This window comes from Xenopus laevis, chromosome 5L (genome assembly GCF_017654675.1).
Source record: "Xenopus laevis strain J_2021 chromosome 5L, Xenopus_laevis_v10.1, whole genome shotgun sequence".
Classification (NCBI taxonomy): Eukaryota; Metazoa; Chordata; class Amphibia; order Anura; family Pipidae; genus Xenopus; species Xenopus laevis.
Genome location: NC_054379.1, coordinates 99,052,847 through 99,068,423, shown reverse-complemented (window position 1 = coordinate 99,068,423; position 15,577 = coordinate 99,052,847). Strand labels below are relative to the sequence as shown.

General features: G+C 36.4%; 1 long non-coding RNA gene across 1 annotated transcript; it reads right to left on the bottom strand.

Moving 5' to 3' along the window:
* Window positions 1-2,179: 2,179 nt before the first annotated feature.
* On the bottom strand, window positions 2,180-4,221 carry LOC108716925. Its single transcript, XR_001935794.2, has 2 exons — window positions 3,477-4,221; window positions 2,180-2,461 (listed from the first exon to the last, which is right to left on the bottom strand). It is a non-coding gene; the product is annotated as an uncharacterized LOC108716925 (long non-coding RNA).
* Window positions 4,222-15,577: the final 11,356 nt, after the last annotated feature.

The following is a 15,577-nucleotide window of genomic DNA, read 5'->3' as shown; positions in this document are numbered from 1 at the left end:
TACATTTGTACTGATTGGCTATTATATATATATATATATATATATGCTACCTAATATTGTGTCTATGATAATTTTTCTTTTCATGGCATTTACCTTTTTTCTTGTGTGGGATAAATGCATATATACAAAATAATTTTTCACAAAGTAAACTATATATATGTAACATACAACATAGTCAAAATATAAAAGTTAAACAAAAGTCAACAAATTTAATTTCCAAAGTATCTCAGAGTTTGCATTACTCACAAGGTCCTTTCTGTCTTATGTTCTTTTAGAGTGATTTACAGCACATAAGTCATGCTTGTGGTTTAGTCATGCTGTTTATTCTACTCTCAATTTCTGGCAATTTCTCAAGTACTGTAACTATTACTGTACATCATTTAATCATTCGCATGGCTAGAATAAAAATAAGCACCTATTTTCATGAACCTTCACAAGGGCATGCTTGTGTAAAGCTATAAGAAATGCATACAGTAGTATGCAGCATGGAAGCACAAGTAAGCAAATCACTGGCAATTTAGTTACCAATTTAATCATTCAGTACATCAGAATAATGCAAGCTCATAACAGGTTGAATACCATTGTGTATCACGTGAACATGCAGAAAAATAATGTTCAGCACTCAAATCATTATTACAAGATTCAGTCAAACTGAATTGCATATTTCTAGATAGAGCATGTTGGCTATAGCATATAGCTTTCCCCACAGGATGGAGGTCAATGGAAGGGAGGTTGGATTCCTGCCAACTCTCCCCATATAGTTCTTTCTAATAGCTCAATGGCAGATCTTTAATGTACAAGCTTTTAGTAACATTATACAGATACCAGATGATGCACTGGACTGAATTATATTTCTTCAGCCAATAATCCTCTTCCTGCTCTTTGTCTTTTCCATTTCCTTCACTTCTCACATGATCACCACTGCTAGAGAAACTAGTCAACAGAAGTGGAGACTTTACCATAATTCACGACATACTCTATATATATATATATATATTCATGACACTTGGGTTATTTACTAAAATCTGAATTTATCTCATTTTTTTAATTAAAAAACTCAAGCAAACGATTTTGCCTTTTTTAGCATTAAAATAACTCAAAAAAAAAAAACGCAGAAAAAACATGATAATATTGAGCAAAACTTGAGTCATACAATTATTTGGAATTTTCTCCCGAATCGCTCCGTTTTACTGGGTTATTGCCCAAAACCCCTGAATTTTTCGGATTATCTGGCTAAACCCAGTGTGAACCACAATATCTTCAAATTGGGATAGGGACATCTGCCATTGACTTATACATGACCTCGACAGGTTTGAGGTGGCGGATTTTCAGATTCTGGCTTTTTGTAGCATCCCGGTATAATAAATCTGAGTTTTTTTGTCCACTAAAAATTCAAGATTTTGTCCCAAAAAGTCCAACCAGAAAAAATTGAGTTTTGGTAAATAACCCCCTTGGTATAAAAACATCTTACATATTCTATCACAATGACTACGCCTAACTTCTTTGACATAGCATTCTTATACAGTTTATGATTTAGTGCTTTGGGCATGAAACATGTAAGGCTACATTTAATGGCGTACCCGTTTCAGCTTGTTATAAGGCATTACTTTATACGAATGTGGTCATAGTAATTGAGTCCAACATATGTCTGTTAATATGTTATTAAAATGATGTTCTTATGAAATGTACAGTATGTATTGGACTCAATGTGCAATATGAAAAATGCAAGGGGCAGATTTACGTATCTTCCACCATCCGGGCAACTGACTGATAAAAAAATGAATGCTTTCCTAATCTCACTCAGATTTTAATCAATCAATAGCTCTGACTTGCTGACATTTAAAAAAAAAAAAAAAACCAAGAGTTTGTTTCTTCCACAAATGGATTTTTGTATATACTGTATGTGCATTTATATACAGTCTGACATGAACATACACCTAGGTGCACACACATATACGTTTGTGCAATATAATTTCTATATTAACTAGTTAACTGATATGTACTTTGTTCTTTTAGTTACAAAGTTGAAATAGCTGAAGCAAAACACTCAATATCAAGTTACGGTAATTATCAATTTAAGTTGTTATGGGAACACAAGTTAACTGGATTTATTTTTGGAATTGCTTTGGCAATAAATTATTCATTATGAAAAGGAATTATTAAGTCCCAACAAGTACTTAAAACGAGTATTGTAACACTTTAATAAGAAGGCAACACAATGTTTAGCATATTAAATGAACATAATACATAATTTTCGACAGTAGTTATAAAATGACAATAGAGGGAATGAAGAACTACTGAAATCCTTTGATGACAGGACTCTCTCATCCATCTCAGTCCAGTGACACTATTGGCTGTAGTCAACTATTGAGGTGTATCCATCCTGACTGCTGAAGCAGAAATGATAAGATATTTTATAAAGATTTATTAAGAAGTCCCATCCATTTGTGTGAAAAACAATCTGTAAAAAAATGATCAGAGGGCATGAATCATGTAAGCTTATAAGTAGTGGTAGATAGCAAAAAAATGTAAAAATGCTGCACATTCTTTACACATAGAAAATTTTACTTTATCCGCAATTATGTTCATTAGAAAAGCACAGCTCTTGAAATGCAGATTTTTGCTCTGAATCTTACATTCTGCACTGTAGTTCCAGTTAAAGGCAGTGATCTTAATTGTCATTTTAATGTTATGTAGCTCATACTGACTCATGAGTTGTGTGCTATGTTTAATTTAAAGATAAGGTTAACCTTCTATTTATATCAGATTTCTGTATGCCTATCCTGACACCTTAGAACTAGTGTTCTGACAGGGTCATTTCCAATCACCAATTATTTTTTTATTGTTGGCTGTTATACCAGGGTGTATAATACAGCAGCTATTTTAAAGCACTATATAAAGTAGTATTCTTTTTTTTTTTTGCATTTAGCCATATAATACATTTTAAGCATGAGTTTTAGAATAGAATGTATAAACAAAGATGGACTTATATATCTTATAAAGAAACATGTTGAAGTGATAGTTGTCTTTAAGATTTATAAATGGAGCAAATAAAAGTGTCCGTTTGGCAGATCTGGGAAATGCCAGTGTATTAGTACCAGTATAGTGTATTATAACCTGTATGAACATTGGTGTCATCTTAAGGCAATTCATTTCGATTTCTTTAAAAACAAAATAAAAAGCTCATGTACGTATGCATGTTTTAATTGTACTTTTGTACAGGCATTGGATCTATTATTAATTTACCCAATACTCAAAAAGCTCCAATCGCTGGATGGCCATCTCCCACAGTCCAATTTAAGCAAACAATTTGGATTTTTTCCTCTTTAATAATAAAACAGAACTTGATCCTGATGGGTTTATTTAAGGTTTACATTTTTTAATAGATGTAAGGTATGGTGATTAAAATTAAGGAAAAAAAACCCTTTTACAGAAAACCACAAGTCCTGGATAATGGATCCCCTACCTGTACTTACATTTAACAAAGAAGAGAGGGTATAGCATGCAAGTTGAAAATGACTAGACCCTATTCAGCTGCAATCCTCTGGTACGTTGGTAGCCACAATATTGTTTCTCTGCAGACTGTTCAAGATCAATAATATAATGAGGCATCTATAGAGTTCAGGCTTGGTTTCAACCTCAACACTTCTCTCAGGATAATTCATAATGCCACGAGACTTGTACAATCCGGCCAGCTGAAAATGACAAAATATGCAGTTTTTTGACCTTTTTAAATTTGAATATGCAAATAAGGGATTTCAATCTTTATGTGGATTGGATTGAATCGCCCCCCTACCCATTACCTTTAGTGCTTGTGGTGGTTTGCTTACAGAGATGTTTTCATGGGTATAAAAAAATAAAGCATTTGACTTAGCTTTGCATCCTTGTAGTGGAAAAAATGCAAAAAAAAAAATCATCCGCTGAAATCAGTATTTTTTGACTTGTCTGTGCTAAGGTATTTGTAAAGAGGTAATGTGCAGAGCTGGGAATTTAACAAACCTTCTACAACAAAGCATGTTATCTGCATGTTAATATAGAAGCACAGTTGGATTATTATGCTGATGGCAGCAGTGACAGAGCCACCTGTGCTTTTGATTGATATACTGTGAATATTCAGAAAAAATTCAATGTTGGTAAGGCCTGAGGGCATATGTGAGAAACCATACTGTAGTGAACTATCCCTGGCTGAGACAGTTAGATTTATATCAGTGGAGAATCTAGTTTCAGAACTACAGCTTTAAATATCAGTTTCTCTATTAAATACTGTATCTACCAAAAAGAACACCTAAATTGGCTTTTTTTTTTCTTCAAATGGCCTTTTTTCAACCCAATAATGACAAGATATTTCAGTAGGTTGGACCCATCAAATTGCATAGGGCGTAATGCAATAAAAGTCACACAGTTTGCAGGAGGTCTAGTAAGACATAGTAACCAATATGCAAATACTGTTTACCCATTTAAAAACAAACCTTTTATTATTTGCTAGCCCTGGTTCATAATATGTCACTTTTAGAAAAAAAAAAAACCATATTGCTATTATAATTTAAAACTGCTTTTTTTATTATATTATTTTGTGTTTTTAGAAAAGGTAGCTGTTCGAAAGACAAAATGGATAATGAATAGGAGATGGACTTTATATATAAGATAAACATAAAGGGGCCGATTCATTAACTTCGAGTGAAGGATTCGAAGGTAAAAAGCTTCGAATTTCGAAGTTTTTTTTGGGCTACTTCGACCATCGAATGGGCTACTTCGACCTTCGACTACGACTATCGAAGGATTCGAAGTAAAAATCGTTCGACTATTCGACCATTCGATAGTCGAAGTACTGTCTCTTTAAAAAAAAAATCGACCCCCTAGTTCGGCAGCTAAAAGCTACCGAAGTCAATGTTAGCCTAAGGGGAAGGTCCCCATAGGCTTTCCTAAGTTTTTTTGATCGAAGGATATTCCTTCGATCGTTGGATTTAAATCCTTCGAATCATTCGATTAGAAGGATTTAATCGTTCGATCGAAGGAATAATCCTTCGATCGTACGATCGTACTATCTGCGCTAAATCCTTCGACTTCGATATTTGAAGTCGAAGGATTTTAGTTCCTAGTCGAATATCGAGGGTTAATTAACCCTCGATATTCGACCCTTGATGACTCGGCCCCAAAAAGTAGCAATAACTACATTTACCATTTCAGAGCATCAGCTTTATGGTTGTCTGGGCCAGTGTCCACAAACCAGATATTTAAAAGTGCAAGGAGGAAGAAGGCAAACAATTAAAAAAACATTAAAATGTTGCAAAAAATAAACCAACCTGTAACACACAAAAAGTTTATCCAAAGGTCAACTTCTCCGTTAAATTAGACTGCAAACTAATAGCAACTACAGCATGATTTATGTACCAAGATTAAATATGATAGACATTTAGAACAATACAAATATAGAATTACTATAAAAGCAATTGATAGAATGTGTAATATATCAATCAAACTTTGACAAAAAAGAAGGTTAGTCCCACACATACAGGATGATTTTTTTGTTGCAACTAATCCTTTGTGACCTATTTCAGTAGACTTCCTTACCAAGAAAAGTCATTAAATCAAAAGTTATACTTCATATTCTAATATATCAATAGTCAAAAAGTAATCTAAGTGAAGTATGACTCATTTATGAGAGCAATGTAGAGTGAAGGGAACCAAGGCAGTTTAAATGAATATCGGCTAATAAATAGGTGTTAGAAAGTAGAGGAGGTAGAGACCATTAATCTTTAAACGATTACTGAAAGGATATATTACATTTGTATTTTGAAATTACATTTTCTCTCTCATTCTTACTCGCAAGTTCATTATTTTATTTTTTTTCCCTGTTTAATCATTGGCGTAAGTGTTTTAATTAGATTTCTTAATAAAATTATTTCATTTTGGCTTTAAGTTAGCAATGATATATCTGTACAGTGAATAGCAATTCAAATTAGGGTCTGGCCTGAAAAGAGATGGTAGGGCAAGAGCAAGAGGGTGAGAGAGGATGGTGGGCACACATCAATATTCGTGTAGGGAAGAAAAATAGGGAAAGTGTATTTTTCACTTGTATTGTTTTGGAGTGGGTTTAGGGTGGCTGAATGATATTAACTTTTTAAATGGGTATACTCTTGTTCTCTACAACCAATACAAGGAAATTCAGTTAATCTTCTAGTCCAGCACAAATACTGTATCATTGGATATAGTGAGCCTTTTGGCAGTAAAAACAAATTTGTAAATGAAGTTATTGTAAACATTGACATTTTCTAATTTAGTTACTTACTTCCATAGTGTTCAGATTGTACTCCTAGAGTTGAGGTCAATCGTGGTAGTTTGCATAGATACAAAATAGAGAAAATGCCTTCAGAGGAGGAGGAGGTAGACATGCTATGCATATTAATCTGGTACTTCATTTTTGGTCTGAACACATCATTTCACAGTGACTGATCAACTATGTAGACTTCTTGATTTTTCACTCCCTTTTTATGGCCCCCACTGGATACTGAGGAATGGTTGCACATCACTAATCAGTACTCAATACTGGATCACTCTCTGGTTATTAATTGCATACCACCCACAACTATGGTAAGAATTTAATCTGCACTTTATTATATTTTATTTAGTAGTCAGTGGTAGCTTTAATTTGTGCCATACAGTTATGCTATTATATAGACATCTTATAGCTGTCAATACATCTCCTTAGCTACTATTTGTAGTAGTACCATAGTATAGCAGGCTATATATAGGCATTTGTTGACTTATTCTTGTAACGTGCTTGTCTTTATGTTTATTAAATGAAAAACTTTCAAAAGATTTCACATGTTTATAAGACAATAGTCTTAGTAGTCAGTGGTAGCTTTAATTAGTGCCATACAGTTATGCTATTATATAGACATCTTATAGCTGTCAATATGTCTCCTTAGCTATTATTTGTGGTAGTACCATAGTATAGCAGGCTATATAAAGGCATTTTTTGACTTATTCTTGTAAAGTGCTCATCTTTATGTTTATTAAATGAAAAACTTTCAAAAGATTTCACATGTTTATAAGACAATTTTCCAGCAGGACTCTTTATGAAATCTGGAAGTGGGCACATCATTTACAATTACACTTTCATAGAAGCTAGAAATGCTTCAGTACCCTCTTTGCACATTTCAGTGTCCTGAAAAATGAATGGTGACTCATGACTGTAATACATGACATGGTCCAAAGGTTTTGATAACTGACAGACGTTAAGATGAATAGAAAAGGTGACAGAGGGATTAAAGACATTTAGTTTGTAGACATTAATAATGGACAGAACAAAGTATGGGATTGTACCCAAGCTATGTGTAAACCTTTAAATCATGCTAAATAATGTAACATTTTAAGTATTTATTTCCTTGTTTCATACTCTATTGATCAGGTGTGTAGCAGCAATAATATTGATTTCATATTACTGATTACCATTTAATATGGAAGTGGTAGAATTTTCTTAGTAAAATTATTGAAAGAAAGTCTAGGTAATATTACATTTCAGTGTTATAAGTAAAAAAAAAATCTTTATGTACTTACTGTTTTCAATGGATCTTGCCAGCTTTTAAAATTGAGGTTTCCCTGTTTATCAAAATCTTAATCTGTACTAAAAACTGGATCTAAACTGTTTTTTTTATTTCTACCTATGATTTATGTTACTGATTTATAGAAAATTTAACTGGGAATTCTGGAGGATTCCTAGTAGCTCAATCAGTTTTAAAGGCTAGAAATGTTGTACATTATGTTTTGGGCTTCTGTACCAGCCCAAGGCAACCACAGCCCTTTAGCAGGGAAGTTATGTGCCTCCAAAGATGCCCCAGTAGCTCCCCATCTTCTTTTCTGCTTATTCACTGCACGTGCTCTGTGCTGCTGTCACTTACTGAGCTTAGGGACCAACTCAAAATATACAGTACACATAGAATATAATGTCACAATATAAGGGTGATTAGTAATTTATACATATAATTACTAAATGGCATCACAGAATCCACTACAACTATCATCAGAATTTAATAATCAGCTCTGTAGCATCAGCTTACATTACAGGCCAACCTAATTTTCTGCTTGATAATTTATGACAACCCCTAAGCTTAGCTTCTCAACAGCTGCTCAGAGCCCACTGAGCATGTGAGTGTCACAGATACTTTCCAAGATGGTGACCCCCTGTGACAAGTTTGAAGTCCTGGATCATTGCTGCTATTGAAAAGCTGAAACTTTAGGCTGGTTCAATAAGGTCAGTTTATAAAATATGGCATTTTAGCCATATTCATTTTTAGGGTTTAGTTGTTCTTTAACAACACTTTCCCTCAAAATTTTCATTAATCTAAGTTGATAGATGTGCCACTTTATCCAAATATTTGATTTCAACAGTGGAACACATTTATTTTCTATGGGTATCAGTATGCAACACTGATCATTTACATGGAAAGATCTGGGTATAGCGGGTAGTGATTATAAAGTCTTATTGTAACTAGTTATTGGTTTTACTGTAATACCTCCGAGTAGACCTAGACATAAAACTATTTGTGCGCCATCTCAGTGACTGCTCAGCCTGTCATTCACACTTCCAGACCTGCCCCTTGGCTGTCATTGGACATTCCACCTATTTTTCATTGGTTGGAAAAATGCAGTAGTGACACAACTAAGTTTCAAATCTGCAAAATAAGAGCATGTATTTGAGAGGAAGGAAAATTAAATACATATTTCAAAAACTATAAGAAATTTGTAATAAAGGCCATGTTTCATATGATAGTTATCGTTTAATTAGTAAGAAATCATGAAGAAGACAATTGCAAGGCAAGCAAAAATGAAAGCAACAGAGAAACTTTGATTAACGATATCTATATCTCACAGCTTAGAACAGATACCTTCTATGTTTCCCTTTGGGGCATGATTTCACTATGATTCATATTCTCAAAAGGCATACACAGCCTTAAATATGTCATAGAGGTTTTATTCTAAATCAAACAAATCATACTGAAAAGGACAACATAAAACAAACTCAGCACTTTTCAAGTCACAACAATAAAATCCTGTACAAAAATCCAAATTCGGTATTGCTTTTTACAAAATTTATCATCTTGTGTATATTATAAAGATGACATTTCCAGGTGGAAAATTAAAGTCTGTCTCTTTTTTTCTGCAGCTTTGTTAAAGAACCAAGGAACAATACTAATGTCTCAAAACCATCCATCCAACATGCACGGTTTTAGTAACTCTGGTGGGTATTCACAACTTTAATGGAACTGTTACACTTTTATGTAGTGACAGCCATAAAATGTTCTATAATTAGATGTTTGCTAGCTTGTTAGATGGGCAAATAGATCTGCATTCATCTGTATTTAATGATACTAACGCAAAATTAACAAATATATACTGAGTTTGCCTATCTCCCCAAAAAAGCAGAGATTCTTAATTCATATATTGCATTAAAGACAAGCTCAGAATGATGGGAGCTACAGCTAGTAATACATGTTGTTTCCTATTAGAGACATTGATATAGACAGACAACAGTTATACCGCAATTCTGTGCATCAATCTGTGTATACCATGCTGCTACTAAATTTCTGAGAGATCCAAAGAAGTGACATACCTCTGCAGTGATCATTGACAAGAGGATTGAGAAGCCATGTGGAAGCCCAGGTGGAAACTCAGTCTTGCACTCCAAGAACCCAGTATGAAACAAAGCTTAAGAAGGATGCTAATAGTAATAAAAACTAATGCATGGACATGAGGTATATACACAGAAAAATGTCCATATTTTTGCTTATCTTTGCTTATGTTATTGTACCTATTCTGAACTTCTAATTCAAATATTCCAATAACTAATGTAATAAGCATTGCATGGTTTTCTCAATCCATAACATTTACAAAACTAAGTTTAAACTGTCCTATTGAACAATCAGGAATGTTTGACGTTTGCTCATCTCACCAATTAAGATTTTTACGTACAGGTATGGGATCTGTCATCTGTTATCTGCCATCTCCCATAGACTCCATTTTATCCAAATAATTCAGATTTTTAAAAATGATTTCTCCGTAATAATAAACAGTAGCATTTACTTGATACAAACTAAGATATAATTAATCCTTATTGGAGGCAAAACCAGCCTTGGGTTTATTTAATGTTTAAATGATTTTCTAGTAGACTTAAGGTATGAAGATCCAAATTATGGAAATATCCATTATCCGGAAAACCCCAGGTCCTGAGCTTCTGGAGAACAGGTCCCATATCTGTAATATATTCCACCAAAAATAGCTGAAATTATTAGCTCTCTCTTATAAGGTCATTTCTAATTTTTGCTTGTTCAGATAGCTTTTAACAAGTTCTGTTACCCTGAAACTATTAAAGGGGACCCGTCACCCAAAAAAATTATTCAAAATATTATTTTATCAGATTAGTCAAGGAAAATAAACTTTAACTACACTATATAAATTATATGAATCTTGTTTCCTTCAGTCTGGGATTTCAAAATTATAGCAAGCAGGCAGCAGCCATTTTGTGGACACTGTTATTAAGACAAGCCTTGCATCAGCTCAGAATCTTGTTTGTGCACCAGAATGGGGGACCAATGTCCATCCCTATGCCCTGACCACACAGTTATATGGTAAAGAGAACTGGGGGAATGTGTGGGGAGCAGTGACATCTAAGAAGTGCTGAATTGAAAGTGAAAGTAATTGTCTGCCCCGCCTCTATGCCATGGGCATAGAGGAGGGCAGACAATATTTGATTGACAGCTGAGATTTTTAAATGAGCTTACAACAGCTATGAATGCTTAAATAAAAAATAGAAATTGGATTTCATGTTTAATTTGAAAAGGACTTTTATTATACAGATTTTTGTGTCTGGGTGACAGGTCCACTTTAAGCTAATTGACAAACCATAAGACACTGTATCAGTGGTGTTGTGAGAGTACTATGTTGAGCAATTAACATTTAACATTTTTAATTGGTTTGCTTGATTAATATAAATGTAAAAACTAAAATATTTGAGTGTTTCACAAATTTTTGGCAAAACAAAATGGTACAGATTTGCCCATCACTTTTACTTAGCCATAATACATTGCAATAGTAAATGTTGACCACCATTAAAGACCAAGGAATCTCAGCCCCTCCATTCTTCTATTTTATAATTGATTTGTTATAAAATTTATGGCAGTGAGAACATGTGAGAAAATTAACAAAATTTCTAGTAAATTTGGTATTTTAAGGGTTACATGTATTAATTGCAATAAATAACATTAATCTACTCCTATAATGCCATATATTATTGCTGGGGGTGATCACTGGAAATGGTAAATTGTTCCTAAATGATTCATTAACTAAGTGATAATTTTCTTCCTGCTGCTGGAAGAAACAATACTGCCATTGAGGCTGCACTTCCTTATGGTGGTGTCTTTTTCTCTCACACCCCCAGACCTATGGATATTGTAGGGGATTGGTATTCTTTTCTCCCCTTCAGTTAAAAATATTCCTGTTCGCCCAGCCTTCTCATTCAACTCTTTTGATGTGCATGCCATCAAGATCCTCTCTTTGTATAAGTGGCTTTCATTTACAGACCACCTTCAGCCACCTCCTCTGCTACTTTCCTATCTAACTTTGAAACCTGGTGTAATGGATGCTGTACCTGATTCCCAAGATGGCGTTCCGCTTCCTCACCGCATGGCCTCTGCTGGTCACAGTACTGTGACGCCCCCTTCTTCCCGCCCTGTGATTGGGCGCCGGCGACGGAATGGGCGCCGGCGTCAGGACGCCAGCGTCAGCACGCCACTGCGTCCGGATTGACGCAACCGCGTCCGGATTGACGCAACCGCGTCCGGACTGACGCAACCGCGTCCGGACTGACGCAACCGCGTCCGGACTGAAGTCAGCACGTCCGGACTGACGCAACCGCGTCCGGACTGACGCAACCGCGTCCGGACTGACGCAACCGCGTCCGGACTGAAGTCAGCACGTCCGCAAATTGGCGCGAAATCAGGCCTATTTAAGGCAGCTCCTTGTACTGCTCTGTGCCCAATTATAGGTCTTGTTTCCAAGTTCCTGGGTGTGTTTATGCTGTTATAGATTTCCTGTGTACCGACCTTGCCTGTTATATCGATCCTGTTTGTTTGCTGCCTGAATTGACCATTGCCTGTTTTCCTGACTACTCTCTTGATAAACCCTTCCTGTACTGCGAATCTGGTCTGGTCTCCTCCTTGGTCCTCACTTCAACTGTGCCTTCGGGCCCTTACACCTGGCTTTCTTTCTTCCTTTGTGCTGACAGCCCTGCAATCACCCTTGGTCATTTTAACGATCCTTTCCAACCTTGGTCCTAAAATGTTTTCTGTCTAAAATCCTCTGTTTAACTCCAGACACACCACAGACACACCAACTCATACGATTTAGTCTTTATCAAAAAACGACCTCTTTCTGATATTAACAGTGACCTCTTACCCTTTTCCAAACAACATTTGTTACATTTTCAATCTTACACTCACCCCCACTCTCTTACACAGCCCCACTCTTCTATGTCCAGTCTCTTTTCCTTTAGGGTTACGTCTGATCCCCACCTCTACTAATAGACACTATATCCTCCTTCCTAAGCATTATTCTCCCTGTCTTAATCCTTTCGATCATGTAACTGTCTCTTAAATCTGTTGGCATCTCTTGTTATACCCATTCACAATATGTTGAATTGATGTGATGCCTCTTTTGCTAATCAAACACTTTGCAGCTGAGCTTACTATAGCTTTTACTCAAATTTTCAAATCTTCATTGGCTTCCGAAACTTTCCCCTCTCCATTCAGGCCTGTGTCAAGCAAGTGCTTAAAAGACCAAACTTGATCTGTTCTATCTATCTAATTACTTTTGCTTTCTCCAGTATTAGTAACTTTCCACACACCCATAATCTGTTAGCCCCCATTGCAATCTGGCTTTTGATCTGCTTACTCTACTAAGGCTGCCTTATGCAAAGTTACCAAAGCCAAAGGTCACGTCTCCATTTTAATCCTCCTTGACATATTGTCTGCAATTGCTTAACAATCTTCAGCTGGATGAATCCAAGGCACCTTAAACTCAGTTCACCTGGGGCGTGGCTAGCCAAGAGTAAGAGAGAACGCACGACTGTGAGCTCGCTAAGAAAACTGCAAATTCATGACAAATCACAGCGCCAAAAGCCTTCTACTGGGAGTGAAACTCTGCAGCACTGTGAGGAGAAACCCATAGCACCCCAAGAGTGATCCTTAACTGGGCGTGAAACTCTGCAGCACTGTGACGAGAAACCCAAAGCACCCCAAGAGTGATCCTTAACTGGGCAGTGGAGCCAACTGAAAAAAGTTGACATCACTGCCTACCAGACCAGGACCTAGAATACTGGAACCACCGAGAACACAGTGCACTGAACGAGAGGTACTTACTCCCGTGCTGAGCACTAGATAAGGGCAGAGTCTACCTAGAGGCACTTCAAGTGACTAACACACAGGGTCCAGGTGCACCACTGCACTAGAGGAAGGCTCGGTGGAGTGGGTGCCCATGATTACAGCTACTGACGCAGGTACCTAAACGAGATGTATAAATAGTGCCAGCACCACACATCTCTACACCGGGCGGAACCAAAGGCAAATCCTCCTTCTGAAACTCTGCCTTGTACAACACCACACAAGGGGAAATTAGCTGCAAATCTAAAGACTACATTGCAGGAGAGGGAGAGACTTACCGGTAGCTACAAACATAGGCTACATCACAGCAATGTATTGATCTAAGACAGGGGTGCCCAGACTTTTTTACCCTGGGATCAGAAGATCTACCTTGATAAACATAGTGTGCCGTGTACTGTACGGCACAAGAACAAGTGTCCCAAGCCAATAAAATGGTTATAATAAGTATTAGTAAAAAAAAAAAGAAACTACTCGTATTTATGTAATCACATAGATAGTGTTTTATTGCCATTTCTTCCTGTCTGTTCTGTACAGCAATCCAAACAGTTAACTTAAACTTTTCTGGCTGTGTCTCTCCAGCAAAATTGTCCAAGAGTTAACACCACAAAGTATATCCCACAGTGCCCAGTGAGACATGTCAGCTTTGCCCCCTCCGAGCAGCTAACCTTGGAACAGATTTCCCTTGCTTACTATGCAGTGCCAGGCAAGTAAGAGAAGCAGTGGTGTAACTACTCGTCAGTGGCCCTGGAAACAGGATCGGAACCCGGGCCCCCCTGTCAAGCCCTCCCCCATGAATTGCGCACTGGAATGCTGCATGCATGCTCAAAAATCTCCCCTTGCCCACCCAATCACAATAACCATTATCGTGGCTCTGGTGACATTGCACCTCCCCACACCCCTGGTAGTTACGCTACTGGCAGCTTTTTTAGTTACGGAGGATGAGCAGAACGGTTAGAACAGAGAAGGGCTCAGTGTCATGAGAGAAATTACAGAAGTGAAATTAACTTGTCTCTGGGATATTTATTTTCTTTTCTTTATTTTATTGAAAATACAATAAAACAGTTTATCAAAGAAAAACTCAGTTCAGCTAAAACAAAACTAATAATCTTTACAGTAAAACCTGGTCCTTCTCCCCACTTTACTATTTTTATTGATGATTATATTGATTCTTATGAGCCCTCTCAATTTGTCATGTTGTCATTTTAACACCAATGTCAAAACCTGTCACTTCTTCTTAAGCAATATTGCTAAAATCTCACTTCTTTTTCAAGCAACAGCTAAGATGCTCATGCATGCTCTCATTCTATCCCAACTACGGAAACTTGCTACTAACTGGCCTTTCTAACTCTCATCTTTCCCCACTACAGTCTGTATTTAATTTTGTTGCTAGACTTCTCCTTCGCCCCTCTCCACTGCTAAAGTCCTTATCTTGGCTTTCCATAAAACAAAGAAAAAAAACTCCTTCTAGCAACCAATTCTGGCAACAACAACCACTGTAAACTGCAGCACATTATACACTTCTGTAACCCTATCTTTGCTTAAACATGTTTTTCCAGATAGTGATGGTAGAACATCGGTCACAATGGATTCTCTTATTCAAATGGATCCTTGCTAGGTGGAAGAGTTAGGGAAATGGCGTTGTGAAACTACACCTCTTTCATGCTATGTAGAAATATAAGTATAGGACATCAGAGGTTCTTGTAAATAAGTAGCAGAAAAACCTTGTTGTCAATGCATCCACAGGGTTTTGCTCACAGATAAAATTAGGTAATTTTTGAAAGATGTCACATACATTTATGGAAGAGTAGGCCTCCATGGAGATGGCTTGGTAGGTTTCAAGGTTCACCTTTAGGATTTCTAGCAAAAGTGGTCCAGATCCCCTACAGCAGAAATGATGAATATAACCTTAATCCCTCTTCAGTTATGCAGTCCCTTCACTTTAGGCTAGCAGAGCCTAAGAGATAGCTACCTCCAGCTAGCAATCCTTATTAGAGCACAGGCTGCTCTTTATAGCTATGCCAAACTTAACTTATTGTTCTTCTGTACAGTACTGCATACATAAGTAGAACTATATAAATAAATATATAAAGACATACATATCATATAACCTTTACAGAAAAGATTTTGGCTGTGTTTTATAA